This window comes from Schistocerca americana, chromosome X, assembly GCF_021461395.2.
Source record: "Schistocerca americana isolate TAMUIC-IGC-003095 chromosome X, iqSchAmer2.1, whole genome shotgun sequence".
NCBI lineage: Eukaryota > Metazoa > Arthropoda > Insecta > Orthoptera > Acrididae > Schistocerca > Schistocerca americana.
In genome coordinates this window covers 531,119,137-531,137,907 of record NC_060130.1, presented here as the reverse complement: position 1 = coordinate 531,137,907, position 18,771 = coordinate 531,119,137, and positions in this window count along the sequence as shown.

The following is an 18,771-nucleotide window of genomic DNA, read 5'->3' as shown; positions in this document are numbered from 1 at the left end:
GAGGGACATGAAAGGGAAGCAGTGGTTGGGAAGGGAGTGAGACAGGATTGTAGTCTCTCCCAGATGTTATTCAATCTGTATATTGAGCAAGCAGTGAAGGAAATAAAAACTTCGAGGTTCGCCGATGACATCGTAATTCTGTCAGAGACAGCAAAGGGCTTGGAAGAGCAGTTGAACGGAATGGATAGTGTCTTGAAAGAGGATATAGGATGAACATCAACGAAAGCAAAACGAGGGTAATGGAATGTAGTCGAATTAAGTCGAGTGATGCTGAGGGAACTAGATTAGGAAATGAGACACTTAAAGTAGTAAAGGAGTTTTGCTACTTGGGGAGCAAAATAACTGATGATGGTCGAAGTAGAGAGGATATAAAATGTAGACTGGCAATGGCAAGGAAAGCGTTTCTGAAGAAGAGAAATATGTTAACATCGAGTATAGATTTAAGTGTCAGGAAGTCATTTCTGAAAGTATTTGTATAAAGTGTAGCCATGTATGGAAGTGAAACATGGACGATAAACAGATTGGACAAGAAGAGAATAGAAGCTTTCGAAATGTGGTGCTACAGAAGAATGCTGAAGATTAGATGGGTAGATCACATAACTAATGAGGAGGTATTGAATAGGATTGGGGAGAAGAGAAGTTTGTGGCACATCTTGGCTAGAAAGAGGGATCGGTTGCTAGGACATGTTCTGAGGCATCAAGGGATCACCAATTTAGTATTGGAGGGCAGCGTGGAGGGTAAAAATCGTAGAGGGAGACCAAGAGATAACTACACTAAGCAGATTCAGAAGGATGTAGGTTGCAGTAGGTACTAGGAGATGAAGAAGCTTGCACAGGATAGAATAGCATGGAGAGCTGCATCAAACCAGTCTCAGGACTGAAGACCACAAGAACAAGCAATGTATGTGTAGGCTGTATATATAAATGCACAATTTGCATGTTTTAAATAGAATAGCTTTTAAGTTTTTCACCGGCCACTAGCCATCCAAGTCAGAATAGTTTTTAAGTGCATATAGCTCACAGTCCACCAGAATTGTTATTTTAAAAACCTTTGCTATTGTGGACTGTTGACATTAGATTCTAAGCATGTGCAGACCATCATAATTATTGTAAAAGCTATGCTACTGGGGGTATCGAATTTAGTTGTAGTAGTAAAGAAAGTATCTCTGCATTAGTTTTATAAAAATAAATTTCCTACCAGTGTTCCTGTTGTTGCGTGTGAGGTAAAATTATTTCTGCATTGGAATAGCAGGCTCAATTTGTACCTCAAGAATACTATATTGAACCCAAACACTGCATAGTACCTCAAGAATTATATTGTATTTGTGTGAACTGAATAAACGAAGAAAAAAATTATTCACCATTCGTCTTTGTTGTTTTTATTTACAAAAAACCCTGTCCTCTATTGCATTATGTATGTATACGTATATAAAGGTTGTACATGTCTCAAATTACATTATTTTTGCTATTAAGGGGGTGAAGCTTAAGCAATCGTAATATTTAATTGTAGTTACATCGGTAAATATGTTCCTGGCTCTCGATATTCTTGTCAGTCTTGTATGTATTTGATGATCTGTAGACAATTTTGGCAGGGTTTAACTACCGGTGTACTTTAGCGATCTGTGCAAAATAACTTTGCTGCTGAATGTCGGACGGTGCTCCCACACTGGCAGGAGCAGCAGTGTGATGGGTAAATGCAGTGACGTACCGGCTGTCCCGTTAGGATAGCTAGGAACAATGCACACTGTGATTATCTGTGACATCAGTATCCATAGGTATCGCCTCAGCAACTGTAAACGCACGTGCTGCCTGGAGGTGTCTCTCATATGGGACTGGCATGAGTGCGGCTTGGAGTTCTGTGACGTCAGTATAACACTTGAGGGACTCTAACTGTATACACGAAAATAGACTCAACTTCCACCTTTTCCCTGTAGGCAGCAGCGACGTGAGGGCGGTGGCTCATGCTGAGTTGCGCCCGGCGGTGGCTTGCTGTGGCATCGACACATGCACGCCCTTGGAGCGTCTGCGCTCTGCAAAAATGTCTTCGCTCCCATCTGGTCGCGTCAGCAATGGTGCCTAGGGATCATGTATTTCGTGAGGAATTACTCAGGTGTCAATTATGAAAGGGATGCTGCCGCCTCATGATTGAGGGACCCGAACAGGCACCTGTGCATGGCTAGGCCATGGCAGCACTTTGCAGCATGTGTTTTTTTATTAGTGATCTTTTGTTAAACTATATTGCATCGATTTCACCGACCAAAGGGATGCTGTGAATTAAAAGAAAATACCCCATAAATGTGAAGAATATCGATTTAGTTAGTTTGCATTACTTTTTTATATCAATAGTTGAGTGGAGGGTATGTGTGAGTGTGGGACATTGAACAGAACAGCAGGTTAATTGCAGAAAATTAAGTTAATCTGAATAATTTTCATGTAAAACGCAATACAATAGTTTAAGGGAGTGGTTGACAGAGAAGAATGCGCCAGAAATGGCGTTCAAATGCATGTGAAATTCGGAAAGTGTACCAAAAAACGGTGGGAGGAAATAACTGATTACTTAACTTGGTATCAAGGGCAGTACAATGGTTGAAGGAAATGGTGGTGACATGGAAAACCACTTTACAGAACAATAGGTTAAGTGCCGACAAAGGCCCAAACATTCGGTTAAGACACCAAGAGTACAGTCCTGACCATTAGGTTATGCAACATGTTTACCCCATGTAATTGCTTCTTGCAAGATCTAGATGTTTCTAAACAGCAGAGAATGATTAGCAAGAGAAATCCAGCCCCCACGAACTGGATTTTTTATAAATAAACAATATACGCTTTCTGTATATTCCATACACTTCCTTCAAACCTCTAAAACAATATTCCACACACAGTAATCGATTTCCCTCCAAATGACCGATTAATCGAGTCTTTTTCCCGCCATTTTCTGGGGATGAGATGGTGAGAGGGGAGGGGGTTTACCAGAGTGGCAGAGGTTAATTAATTTATCAAGTTATTAAGTAGTCAATCAAATTGATAGTAGTGACAGGCGATATTCCAATAACTCAGACCTGAATGTGCACCTGTAGCAGCGAGGGGGAGGTTTCCTAAGGATAGAGGGGAGTTGGAGGGGTAAGAATAGGTTTAGTGCCTGTCAGTTAAAAGGAAGGATCCTTTTAGCAGAACAATGGGCTAAGGACCTGTCAATCAAAGGAGAACAATAAGTTAAGTTCCAACCAGTCAAAGGAGAACAGTAGGTTTGCGCCTGAGTACATATCTACCCCTGATGTTGGCAACCCACACCAACAAAATGCGCTCGTACGAAGGTAGTCCGTCTACTATGATGCTCTCACAAGTACAATGAACACTGCTCTGACCACGATGGCACATGCAACGTATTGAGGATATTACACAGGTGCCGTTTGTGGTCGAATACAGCACTGAAACTTGCTAAAACATTCATATTTCTTTACGTACTACACGAATATGTATTAAAAATTGGGTTCCTATTTGAAAAAAACGCAGTTGATATCCGTTTGACCTATGGCAACGCCATCTAGGGGGCCAACCATAGCGCCATCTGGTTTCCCCCTACAAGCTAGACAAGTTTCGTTCTTTGTAGTTTTTTCATTTGACGCTTATTTCGTGAGGTATTTGGCCCGGTCATTATCAATGGACCACCCTGTATTTGCATGTTCTGTAAAGCCTTACAATATGAAAGCCTCAATTAAGGAATAAAAAGCTTCCTGGATATCAGTTCGCTGCACTTTATGTTATTGTTAGGATTAAATCATCCTATATTTCATATTGTTCACTACTACTACTGTATGTCACATAATTTTAGAAGCAGAGCGCGGTTGCAGGTGTATAGAATTGTAAGCATAACCCCGGGTGTTAAGAAAATAAGACTTGCTCAGAATAGTCGCAAGAGTGAGAGAGTGCTGAACTACATAGCTTAATACAGCTTCATAGTTCAGTGCTCCCTCACATTTATGAATATGCTACGTAATTATTGTTTCTGTAACACATGGTGCTATACCTGTATTTCTCAAGTCCAGCCAACCACGCTCTGCTTCTAGTGTGACATGAACAAGAGCGCTGACCGTAACCCAAGTACGTGTGTTTACTTGGTTATACTCTACGCTTGAGAATGGCTACACAGCCGAAGCTACATAGTAGTCAACAACATGAAAGAAAAGGATGGTTCATTACAAACAGTAAAAGCCAGTGCAGAAAATTTATATCATTCGACAAATTCATCGTGACCTGGACATTATTGCAACTAAAATATCGGAAAAACAAGATGTTGCGGTATTTCGCAGCATCGAAGCAACATCGTGATATGAACACTTAGCAAGCACGTAGGGAAAGCAGGTACGTACTGGTGACGAGCAGCGAGGTGGAGGCGCGCTCAGCGCCCACAGTGTTGTTGACTACGCACATGTAGCGGCCGGAGTCCTCGATGTGTGCGCTGCGTAGGAAGAGGCTGCCGCCCACTTGTCGGATGCGCTCTCCCAGCGCCACTGGCGAGCTCGACCCTCCGTGGCTGCGGAACCAGCTGCAAACACGTGATCCAAACTATTAGTTCTCTAAATTTCCTTGCATCCTCCAAACACAGATGACATAGACACAACTGGAAGTGAGACAATGAAAGAAACATACTGGTTCTCCGCGTCTTTCAGGGAGAGTTTCCACGTTTCATCGCTCCCTCCCAACTCGGGCACGACGTACACTACCTCTAGCTTTCCGTATCCGACTTTCTTTCCCATTTCGCAACCTGTCCCAGCCCCGTAAGTTCTCATGCCTCCTCAAACACCTACAACTCCTTCACCTCATCTATATCTCCCGTAAACGTGAGTCCCAACACCTTATAGTCTCCCTCAGCACACAGAATGTGGCGTGCTGTTGCACCTCTATTAACATATTATATCTTCGTTTCATCTCCAAACTGACATTTTCCCATGGAATTTCAATCAGCTTACCCTCCCATACCTGAAGTAAACTATTTCTTACAGTTATAACCGATTTTATCCATTCCACTCCATCCCAAATGAACACTTCAACTCAGCCTTTCCTTGCGCATTTGGCATAGTAGTCATCTCTTAAAACCCAATACCCAACTACCAGTTCCTTCTCACACAGACATCTCAAATTCTTTTCCACACAATGTCTCCCAAATACGTTCCACGTCCTAATACCACCTACAGCCATGAGAAGCCCCCATCACTTCATGTTCATAATGAATTGGATGTACACACGGTCTTATGTCAAAGCGGTAGGTGGATCAAAACAAAATGTCCAGACACTCTGTGACCAAAATGGTACTGAAACAGAGGATGACAGACTAAAGGCCGAAATACTAAATGTCTTTTTCCAAAGCTGTTTCACAGAGGAAGACTGCACTGTAGTTCCTTCTCTAGATTGTCGCACAGATGACAAAATGGTAGATATCGAAATAGACGACAGAGGGATAGAGAAATAATTAAAATCGCTCAAAAGAGGAAAGGCTGCTGGACCTGATGGGATACCAGTTCGATTTTACACAGAGTACGCGAAGGAACTTGCCCCCCTTCTTGCAGCGGTGTACCGTAGGTCTCTAGAAGACCGTAGCGTTCCAAAGGATTGGAAAAGGGCACAGGTCATCCTCTTTTTCAAGAAGGGACGTCGAACAGATGTGCAGAACTATAGACCTATATCTCTAACGTCGATCAGTTGTAGAATTTTGGAACACGTGTTATGTTCGAGTATAATGACTTTTCTGAAGACTAGACATCTACTCTGTAGGAATCAGCATGGGTTTCGAAAAATACGGTCGTGTGAAACCCAGCTCGCGCTATTCGTCCACGAGATTCAGAGGGCCATAGACACAGGTTCACAGGTAGATGCCTTCTTTTCTGACTTCCGCAAGGCGTTCGATACAGTTCCCCACAGTCGTTTAATGAACAAAGTAAGAGCATATGAACTATCAGACCAATTGTGTGATTGGATTGAAGAGTTCCTAGATAACAGAACGCAGCATGTCATTCTCAATGGAGAGAAGCCTTCCGAAGTAAGAGTGATTTCAGGTGTGCTGCAGGGGAGTGTCGTAGGACCGTTGCTATTCACAATATACGTAAATGACCTTGTGGATGTCATCGGAAGTTCACTGAGGCTTTTTGCAGATGATGCTGTGGTGTATCGAGAGGTTGAAACAATGGAAAATTGTACTGAAATGCAGGAGGATCTGCAGCGAATTGACGCATGGTGCAGGGAATGGCAATTGAATCTCAATGTAGACAAGTGTAATGTGGTGCGAATACATAGAAAGATAGATCCCTTATCATTTAGCTACAAAATAGCAGGTCAGCAACTGGAAGCAGTTAATTCCATAAATTATCTGCGAGTACGCATTAGGAGTGATTTAAAATGGAATGATCATATAAAGTTGATCATCGGTAAAGCAGATGCCAGACTGAGATTCATTGGAAGAATCCTAAGGAAACGCAATCCGGAAACAAAGGAAGTAGGTTACAGTACGCTTGCTCGCCCACTGCTTGAATACTGCTTGGGGATCCGTACCAGATAGGGTTGATAGAAGATATAGAGAAGATCCAACGGAGAGCAGCGCGCTTCGTTACAGGATCATTTAGTAATCGCGAAAGCGTTACGGAGACGATAGATAAATTCCAGTAGAAAACTCTGCAGGAGAGATGCTCAGTAGCTCGGTACGTGCTTTGTTAAAGTTCCGAGAACATACCTTCACCGAGGAGTCAAGCAGTATATTGCTCCCTCCTACGTATATCTCGCGAAGAGACCATGAGGATAAAATCAGAGAGATTAGAGCCCACACAGAAGCATACCGACAATCCTTCTTTCCACGAGCAATACGAGACTGGAATAGAAGGGAGAACCGATAGAGGTACTCATGGTACCCTCCGCCACACACCGTCAGGTGGCTTGCGGAGTATGGATGTAGATGTAGATGTAGATGTAGACACATTTCGTGTGACCCCTAACCTTATCGTTATGCTGAACTGCACATCTTTACTGTCTGTTATACAGCATAACATGCAAGGAGACGAAGTGATACGAACATATTGTGTACAAGTGTGAAGTCGGAAAACTAGCCGGGCATTGTCAGACTGTTTTCAGACAATGTGAGTGACTATTACTCCTGATTTATATATCTCTTATGTTGATCGGTTTTTCTTTTTTATCAATATACTAACGAAAAAACGCTATTTAATATGCACTTTACTAATACAAATCAATTAAAACTTATCACGATAACGCTACGAAGGAAAGGTTTGTTTCAATAAAACACCGCCATAGCCGGTCGTAAGTCCAGTTGAGAAAGGAGGAGGGTGAGGAGTAACACCTCGTTCAAAACTCTTGGTTCACCTGGCCCTGGTGATAGTACCTTGCGAGGGTCCCTTGTCAGGGTACGACGAAAACCTCAACGGTAGCAACAGCAGAAGCGATGGACGGGGGTACGCTGAAGCTGACGGAAGAGGCACCCTTACCCAGTCTGGGAAGGATGTTAAATCCAGAAGCGCCTGTTTCATATTGAGCGGCTCCCTGCTAGGCGTCTGGCCACCATGTGAGGTGCGGCCGTTTCCTACACATCTTACCTTCAAAAGTAAGAGGTGGACCCGATTAGCACAAACTAATCACCAAAACAAAATAAATATGGATAAGGAAGCTTTATGTGATCAGAATACCTGAGGAGTTCAGTCCTCCACCATATCCATTGGCGAGGTGTCAAATGGCCATCCAGATTCTGGGGGACCACAACATACAGTTTTGGGTGAATTGGAGCAACATGAAGATCGCACACGCAAAATTTGATCGGAGCAAATAAACTATACAGCAACATTAAAAGTCGAATCGCTCATTAAACTTGGAAAACTAAAAACAGTAACAGATTACTTAGATAAAAAGAACACAATGATTACAGCTGTACAGGAAACCCGTTATGAACCTTTTGAATGAAATGAACACAGAATCTATAAGAGCAAGTCCACCTGCAAGTACATCTACGTCTACATTTATACTCCGCAAGCCACCCAACGGTGTGTGGCGGAGGGCATCCATTGTCGGCAGTCGTTTCATTATCTCTAATAAAATAATTGACTCAGTAGTAAGTTTTGACCCAACTGACGAAAGAACATCCTCCCTATCATTTAAATTCACGAACAAAGTATACACAATTCTAAACGTCCATGCCCAATCAAGTGATAGAAACCAGAAGGAAACCAGACATATTGTAGATGAATATTGGAGAAATTGTGCTGGGCGACTTCAACTCACAAACTGGAAAAGAAGAAAATGTAGGAAATCTGTTGGTAAACATTATATTCAAAAGTGTATCAACAGAAACGGGAAAAGGCTAATAGAACTATGTGATAACCATAGCATAGTCGTAAAGTCCACGTCCTTTGAGAGAAAACCTAAGAAACTAACGACGTATGTGTCACCTAACCCAATCTGTGGGGAAAAACAGGTAGACCACATAGTAATAAACAGGAAGTCATCTAAGGAAATAATGAATGTCAGAGATAGAAAACCCGCAAATGTCGAATCGGATCACTACATCTCTGTAGCTAAGTTTAGGGTTAGGCATGAAGTACGCAGGAAATACAAGAGACAAAGAAGATCCCAAAATACAACCATGATAAACTGCATCCGAGAAAATTAAAGGCAGAACTTCAAAACCAGGGACGATCTTAGAAATGGCATCATCGAAGCAGCAATCATAACGGCACCACCTACCAAACTTAAAAAACAGACATGGTGGAACGACCAATGTGTCAAGGCTCTATAAGAAGACAGAAATCATGGAAAAAGTGGAATGCAAACAAAAGTCAGAAAAAACTCCCAACAAAAGAGAAGAGAAGCTACTAGAATTTTCAAGAGACAGAGAAGAAGTTGATCATCACGAATGAGCTACATCAGATTAATGAAGATTTCATAAGGCATAAAACGAGAAATTATTACTAATTATTTAAGAAACAACTAAACAAATTTATACCGCCAATATTAAAACTAGTAAGCCCAAAGACAAACCAAATGACTCATACAGGATAACTGTGACATAATATCAAAATAATTTGAATATTTACACAGTTGTCATAAACATGAAACCAAATTTACTTTTAGTGAAAATTATACTCAAAATAACAAATCACCATCCCCGAATTTGAAAGAACTTAAATAAATCATAAGGCAGACTGTGAGCATGGGATTAAGACGGAGCTATGGAAGGCTCTGGATAATGACATAATTCTTAAACTTAATAATATAATAGATAAAATCTGGTAGAAAGTTGAAATTCCGGAAGACTGGAAAACTCCCATCATACACCCTCTACACAAGGAAGGCCCTAAAACAGATCCCAATAATTACAGAGGAATATCGCTTCTGGCAGTAACATATAAAATCGTATCTAAAGCACTACTCAGTCGGGCGGAACATCAAACAGATCCACAAATAGGGGAATACCAATGTGGATTTCGGAAAAATAGATCATGCATTGAACAGATCTGAAATCTAAAAATTATCCTCGAAATGAGAAAACTGAGAAAGAGGCACACAACTGTTACCTTCGTAGATTTCATGAAAGCATGTACTTCCATTGACGGAGAACCCCTCATCAGCATAATAAAAGAACTCAGCTTAGATCCAAAAACTACAAACATTATCAAAGACGTACTGGCAAACACCTCATCTAAAGTTAGGTTTTGTGGAGACATCTCCAAAAGCTTTTAAGTGAAAACAGAAATCAGGTTCTGTAAAAGTGATAAGAGAGCCGAGAAAATCAAATACGAAACGCATCAAATTGGGAAACGGAGAGGAAACATCCATATTGATTGCTTGGCATTCGCGGATGACATTACCCTGATCACAGGCCGCCGGAGAATGCGAAAGTACAAATAGGGAACCTAATTCAGTAAACAAAGAAAAATTGTTTAAATATTTCTTTCACAAAGACAGAGTTTATAACGAATATAAAGATTGTCTAAAAAAACTACACATAAATCAAAACAGAATCAAGAAAGTCAGTTCATTCAAATATTTAGGTGAGTCGCTAACAACGAACAATAGTGAGAAAGGAAGTATAGAAATGAGAGCAAAAAGATGGACATCGCATTCCAGACCACCAGAAACAAATGCAAGAGGAAGGAATTATCATGGAACGCCAAAATGAAACACTACAGTACAGTGTTGAGAACAGAGGCTCTGTATGATGCCGAATAACTAAGCCTAGTACACAAAGGTGGGATAAATAAAGTAATGAAAATAGAAAGGAGGCTGGTTAGAAGCATATTCGGCTCAAGAACAATAGGAACGGAATACAACAGACCACGACCCAACAAAGAACTCTACGAACATGTAGAGAACATAATACATATTACACGCAAAAGAAGGATGACATTCTTTGGACATCTGGGGAGAATGGAATACGACAGGTTCACAAAACAAATCTTTAATAAAGTAATGAACCTTAAAAGAATACCAGTGTGGTTTATGTAGAATTTCAAATCACCTTAAAGAAACAGACATTGAGATAATGGACACAAGCAACAGGAACTTATACATGAACGTTATTCAGAAGATGATGTTCAGGGAAAAATAAGAAAGAAAATGAAAGCAGCTTCATGACTTCGAGGAGTTTCGAGGACAGATATCAGAACGCATGGAATAAATGTGGACAGAAAGCAAGAAGAAGGAAGAAAGCATGGACTTTTTTACTGATTTAATGTGCTATGTAAAAGTGCCATTCGAATAAATAAAATAAAACAAAGTGTCCCAAACTGTCACGAATTATCAGGAGAATACGCATTTACAGCTGTGAAACGGTCTTTCAACAGTACTGCAGAATTGACGTAACAGGAAGTATTACCATGGAAGTATGCAGATGTAGATTATGGTTAGATACACAATTAAATTCGTTTAACGAATCATTTAGTGGCACGTCAATACAGCTGATAGAAACAGAAAAAGTGGGTATTAACGCTTCTGCTACCAACGGAGTTAATGGAATTACCACAGCATTTTTCGTGTATAATTTCACTCGTGCTTACAATAGGGAAGTCTTTGTATTTGTTCAGTATATATCCATTGCGTTATTCACTTAATATATCCCAATACACTTATCGCATTTTTAGAATTATTTTCCATGAATCGTGTGGTGTTCGTGTTACCTTAGTCGGTAGCGTATCCTACGAAATTTATAGCTAACAAAATTTCATTTATAACCTTGTTATTTCATGCAGATGTAAAAAATATAATACTGTCATCAATATTGTTGTCATGGTGTACTTCGATTTTCATTGCTGAGATATAAAAACAATGAAAAACTGAATTAATAATGGGTCTTTGATGTTATATTCGTTTGTAGCATGCCTAGCTTGTACTTTTGAGCAAAGGTTACAGTGTGCAAGAGTTTTATAGGATTATAAATAATCATAATCCAAGTGAACTGTGTGTCGAAGATTATGACATGTACAATTTGCGGTGTGATGAAGATGAAAACGACAACGTTGAAGTTACTGAAGAAGTTAATGATGTCACTGAAACGAGTGAAATGCATCAAATGACAGCGACAGCAGGATAAGAAAACTTATCAGAAGATGACACTGAGGATGATTATCCAACCATTTCTGGTATGTTTAAATTTAGAAGGCCAGTTCCCAATATTCTTCGACGAAAGGCTGGTCTTATAAATGACAGTAAAACTGTAAATTCAGCTGCAAATATATTTGGTCTCTTTCTTCCTGAAAACATGCTTGATATTATATGTGGGCATACCAGAGGGAAAAGTAAGGAAGCTCATGTTTCACATATACAATGAAATTCACCGAGGACAACCTAAAGACTGGCACAACAACGTAAAGAATGGCACATGACGGATCATGAGTTGTTGGCATTCATTTCCATACAACTGGCTGCAGGAAAGACGGAGGGAAATCGGAGTAATCTTTCTAAGTTATAGACTGGCCAGATTTCCGAAATCAATTTTCTACGGCTGTTATGACACGTGCCAGATTTCGACAGTTATTAGCTATTTTGAGATTTGATGGCATAAGCACTCGCACACTGAGAATTGTAGATATAAATGAGAAGCTTCAGGCAATAAGAGAGGTTTTTGACATCTTTGTAAATGAATTCATAAATAATTACATCACTAATGAGTACTTCACTGTTAATGAAAGACAGCTAACTTTTCGTAGCAACTACCGATTTCTAGTATTTGTAACATCGAAACCAGAAAGGCATGGAATAAATATATGGGTATACGCAACGCCAAAGATGAATATGTACGCAATCTATAAGTATATACAGGCATGAAGGACAACCAGAAAGAAGAAAACTAAGGACAACGTATTGTTTTGGACATGGGTGGACCATATTTTCAGTCTGGAAGGGGAATCACTACAGATAACTTTTTCACTTCCATGCCGCCAACTGAAAAATTGTTGGATCACAATATTAGTTTGAACTCTCAGTACAAACGAAAGAGAAATGCCACAAGAGTTTTTGCCTGAAGCAACAAAAGAGGAAAAATCTTCATTATTTGGATTCACAAGAGGGTAATCATTGTCTCATACGTTCCAGAGAAAAAGAAGTGTGCTATGCCGCTTTCAAACGAACACCATGACGGCTCAGTCGAATGAGAAAAAGGTAACAAGACACCTACCATAATTGTTCCCTATAATGAGACTAGAGGGATAGTAGATATGGGAGATACGCTGATAAAACAATACAGCTTTGTAAGTACAACAAAGTCCTCCCGGTTAACCCTACGGTCTAACGCACTGCTTTCCGGGCGGGAAGGCGTGCCAGTCCCCGGCACGAGTCCGCCCGGCCGATTAGTGTTGAGGTCCGGTGTGCTGGCCAGTCTGTGGGTGGTTTTTAAGGCAATTTTCCATCTGCCTCGCCGAATGCGGGCTGGTTCCCCTTATTCCGTCTCAGTTACACTATGTCGGCGATTGCTGCGCAAACAGTTTCTCCACGTACGCGTACACAATAATTACTCTACCACGCAAACACATTAGGGTTACACTCATCTGATGTGTGACGTTCCCGGGAGGGGGGGGGGGGGTTGGGTCCACTGGGGTCCGAACCGCACAGTAGCCCTTGGTTCAGTGTGGGGCGGCGGTGGAGTGAGTGGACTGCTGTAGCCTGTTGTGGAGTTGTGTACCACTGAGGGCTACGGCGGGGACGAAGCCTCTCCGTCGTTTCTAGGTTCCCAGTTCCATAAAATAGAATACAAGTACAACAAATCATTGGGTGTATCGAATAATCTCGGAAAGGGTGGAATTCGCAGCTCTCAATGCATGTATTCTGTGGCCACAAAAATATTTAGCGTAACAGCACGTGGAAGAACGAACAAGAAATCCAATTAGACTACATACAGAAGTTGTAAGAGCCGTTGAAGCACTTGTAATTGAACTGAAGAGGTACCAAAGAAGAGACATCGAAATAACCAACAAGGAAAAGATGAGCGTTGTGTCAGAGAAATGAAGACTGGGCTAGATTCATGTGCAGAAAGTGCAAAAACCAGTGAGTAAAAGCAATAGAAGAGACACAATTGTCACAAAATGTTCTCAGCGTTTCGATAAGTCAATCTAAAAAGAATAAATTTGTTTTTTATATAAAACTTTGATTTTTGTCCCTTCATCAAAGTGACTATACACATAGGATCCCAAATTCTGTATGTTTAGACAAGAGACCATCAATGATTGCTTCAGTTCTTGAATAAACCATTAGTCTTCACTACGTGACTGAAGACCTTTAATAACAAAATATTTTGCAGCGTTGACCCGGTGTAATTATATTATTAACCTTGGTAAACAGAAGGTGTAAAGTAACCTTGGTAGCAGAAGGTATAATAATTGTGAATTTCTGCACTTTTGTCACCTTTATATCTAGAGGTTACACTACTGGGGTGGTAAGAAAACTTATGGAGGAGAAGTTGTTTTAAGATTTGTTTGCTGATTGTCATTCTGGTTGCTAGTGGCTGTTTCGTAGAAGAGGTAAAACTCTTGTTTCCAGCTAAATAAGAACCGAAAACTAATGCAGTCTTCCCCCTGTAAGGCGAACACTTGACGTTTAACCTAGCATACAGCTATAGCAAACAGTGCTCTCTTGGTATCCCAATGAACGCTACGACGAAGAATTCCCAACGTAAATCGTGAAGTAAGCTGAAGTTCCTATTAGAATGATGTCCCTGGACTCAAAAACATAAGTTTTGCTATCTCTATCTTATCCCTTAAGGGAGAATCATTCAGATTAATTAATCTAAATAAGAAGAAGATACCAAGTGACTTTACGGGGGTAATTCCGAACCACTCTAGGAAGTAAATTGACGGTCGCGTAGTCGTCAAACGTATTCTACAATGTTAACAAATCTCCGTTAACTTGTGACCGGTGGAATATATCTGTTCAGCCGATGTGTTTCCGGAGCTGGGGAAGCTTGTGATTCAAGGATGCTGTGGCACCGGCTGCACCACGTTGTCTACGAGCAGAAATAACTAGTACGGACCACTGCGCTTTATTTAAATTTCTGTAACAATGACTTGGGTATAGAGCATAGATACCAATGATATCAAGATGCACTGACTGCAACTCGAACATCAAAAATGAAGAGCAGAGCGAACTATTTGGGTGGCTCTTCTCTTCAGTACCTATTGTAGGTACCTTGGCTTTTCTCCCCTAAGTGAACTGAAAACTGTAAAACTCATTCATCAGAAGCGAATCGCATTCTTAGCAACACTAGAATCTATTAAAATTATGAGTAGATAACATTAACTTTAATATTATATACTTTAACAAAGATTTAATTATAAAGGATTTCACTCCTTCCACTGCGCAGGGTAGCCGAGCAGTCTTAGGCACCTTGTCACGATTCGCGCGGCTCCCCCCGTCGGAGATTCGAGTTCTCCCTCGGGCATGGGTGTGTGTGTGTTGCTCTTAGCGTCAGATATGTTAAATTAGGTTATGTTGTGTGTAAGCCTACGCACGGATGACCTCAGCAGTTTGGTCCCACAGGAACTTACTACAAATTTCCAAATTGGCACTCCCTCTCACACAGAATAACACAAATGGTTGCTTGATTGGTGTGGTGGTGGGGGGGGGGGGGGAAGAGATTAAACAGCTAGGTCACCGGTGCCATAAAATTAGTAAATTAGGGAAGTATGGGGAAGGAGGTCGGCAGTACCCTTTCAAAGGAACCATCCCGGTATTTGTCTGAAGCGACTTAGGGTGATCACGGAAAAGAATAAGCAACCCATGTGGCTGACTAGATGGATAAGGATATCATGTAGAACGAAGCGGGAATTATATCAAAATGTTAGAAGTAGTCACAATCAAACTACAGTAGCCCGTTCCAAACAGTATTGTAAGATGCTTAAAAATGTTATTAGGAAGGCAAAGAGTACGGTATGCAAATAGAATAGATAATTCACAGGATAAAATTAAAAGCATATGGTCAGTTGTGAAGGAAGTGTCTGGTCAGCAGCACACGGTCGGCAATATAAAGTCAGTTCGTAGTCAAAATGTAGTCTTACTGATAAATCAGATATATGTACAGTATTTAACAATTAATTTCTGGGCATTGCTGGTGAAATAAAGAAAAATTTAGTTTCTACATGGAATCATATAACTTTCTTGGCAAATGACTTTCCGATATTGATGTTTGAAATGCTCCTCTGTGATAGAGATAAGGGAGAGATTGAGTCAATAATTACATCACTGAAAGCTAAGGCCTCTCATGGATATGATGGTGTGCGTAGTAGAATATTAAAATGTTGTGCTGCACATGTTAGCCCTGCATTTAGCCATATTTGTAATTTTTCCTTTAGGAATGGTCAGTTATTTGAACGATTAAAGTACTCAGTAGTAAAGACGCTTTATAAAAGGGGTGAAAAGGGTAATGCAGACAATTTTAGAAATATTTCTATGCCATCAGTGTTTGCTAAAGTTATTGAAAAGGCTGTTTATATAAGGATAATTGATCATTTTATGTCACACGATTTGCTATCGAATGTACAGTTCGGCTTTAGAAGTCGTTTAACAACTGAACATGCTATATTCTCTTTTCCCTGTGGGGCACTGGGTAGGTTAAACAAAAGGTTTCGAACGCTAGGCATATTTTTTTGATTTAACTAAGGCGTTTGATTGTGTTGGTGACAAAATATTACTCCAGAAGTTAGACCATTACAGAACAAGGGGAGTAGCTCACAATTGATTCACCTCTTACTTCAGCAACAGACAGCAAAAGGTTATTATTTACAATGTTGAGAATGGCTGTGATGTGGGGTTTGAGTGGGGTTCAGTCAAGTGGGGGGTGCTCCAGGGATCAGTGTTGGGGCCACTCCTGTTCCTTCTTTATATAAATGACATGCCCCCTACTATTACAGGTAACTCTAAAATATTTCTGTTTGCTGATGACACAAGCTTGGTAATAAAGGATACTGTGTGCAACGATGGCCCTGTTTCTAATAGAGCAGCTCATGATCTAAGTTCATGGCTTGTAGAAAATAAACTAATGCTAAATCACAGTAAGACTCAGTTTTTACAGTTTCTAACACACAATTAAAAAAACCTGAAGTTTTAATTTCACATAATGGGCATATGATTAGTGAAACTGAACAGTTAAAGTTTCTTGGTGTTCAGTTAGATAGTAAACTGTCATGGAAAACCCACATTCAGGATCTTGTTTAAAGATTTAATGCTGCCATTTTTACTATACGAACGGGATCTGAAGTGAGTGATCGCTCGACACGAAAATTAGTCTACTTTGCTTATTTTCATTTGCTTATGTCGTATGGTATTATATTTTGGGGTAACTGTTCCCATTCTAGAAGGATATTTTTGGCTCAGAAACGGGCGGTTCAGCAATAAGTGGTGTAAGTTCATTAGTCTCTTGTCGACCCCTATCACGAGTCTGGATTTTTTGACATTGGCCTCACAATATATGTATTCCTTACTGTTATTTCTTGTTAAAAATATTAGCTTATCCCCAAGAATCAGCAGCTTTCACTTGCCTAAATCAGGATGGCTCCCGAATGCGAGTTCAGTGTACTAACCATTCCACCATCTCGCTCGGTAATAAAACAAATAAAAAGACAACATGAGCCTAAATACACAATGCGAATATCAACAAAGTAATTTCATAAGCTGCTAATAATATATAATTTAAAACCAGAAAAGCAAACTGTGTGACGATATCTTTCACTGTGACCCGAAAGTTGGACTCAAATGCCGTGAAAAAGATTAAACCATTGAATGACTCCAGTGAAATTTCGATTCCTCCTTCTGATAACGTCAAAGGAGAAGCACTTGTGATGAGAATGGAAAACAGGCAACAAAAAATGGCTACATTAAATTGTCGAATACGTCATTTTTAAGCCAAACTGCCATTCATTCTATACAAACCCAAGGACGACAAGCAATTTCAATGTAACTATCTGTGACGCTGTGTCAGTAAAAGTGAAAAGAACCTGAAGAATGAGTTTATCAATTTTCAGACAACTTAAGAAAGAGGTGAATGAATGAAACAAGAAAAGGTTGCCTAGGCGAGAGAGTGACAGAATTTCTATGCAGTACCACGCAGTTGGCGCATTTTGCTCGTAGTTTAGTTCCTGGTTGTGTCACAATACCTCTAGGCTATCACAACACTTATATGAGAATTATCGAAATTTAAATGTTCAAACAAACTGCTGTGTTAAATATTGCGGTACTTTGTGGCGAATTTGACTCAGTGATCAATGATATCTTTAATTTCATTTCATCTTGAGGCTTCTTTCAAGATAGTCCCTGTGCACATCTTCTTCATTGCTTTCATATGCATAAACATTAATAGAAGTATTGGAGTTCTGTTCAAATTTTGGAATATCTGTTAATGGAATTTGACAATTAGTTTTCTCTTTGTCAAAAATTTCTTCGAATTCTAATCCAATATTTTCATAATAGTTTATTCTTTTTGAATGGGCATTTATTGGATATAAATCTAATTATATAGAATAAAGAAATTTTTGATCATTTTTAACATTAATTACACCCTTTTTCATCTTTAATTACTGTTGGTAAATCATTATAAGAAGAACTAAAAATTACAGTGTGTTTATTAATATTTAATTCTAAATTATCTATATGAAATAAAGACCATCCAGATTTTTTCCTTTGCATTGCTTCCATTTCGGTTAATAATTTATTCATTGATTTTTGATTGTAATCTTTTAAATCAATTGCTCTTAATGAAGTGGGCTGTTTGTTTTAAAATTAAATTCTTGTATTTCTTCTTTCCTTTTAAAATTACAATAAAATCTTATATTAACTTTAATTGCTCTTCTTTGTATTAAGATATTCTGTAATTTTGTGATTATTCCTTCTTTAATTTGATTAAAAAGTTCTTGTACTTCAACAACATTATCATTATTACTAATTCCATAAGTTATTACTCTTGAATTGAAAGCAGAATATTTCATGTAAATATATTTAGTAGATTAGAAGAACTCTTCACCAACTAGAAATTTTAAACCTGGTAAATTTTTCTGATTATTTTTTTGTTTAATATCTTGATATTTGTCTACTAGAAGACATGAAAATAATTTTCATTACATTATTAAAGTTTTTCACATTAAAGTTAATATTAACTTTGTTCTCACTTCAATATATTTTAATCAGCTCCATATCTTTATTAATTTTACCTCCACCTTTTCTGATAAGCTCAATTAATTAACATTTTGTACAATTAGAATATTTTTTATTTTATGATTTGATGAAGCTATTTAAAGA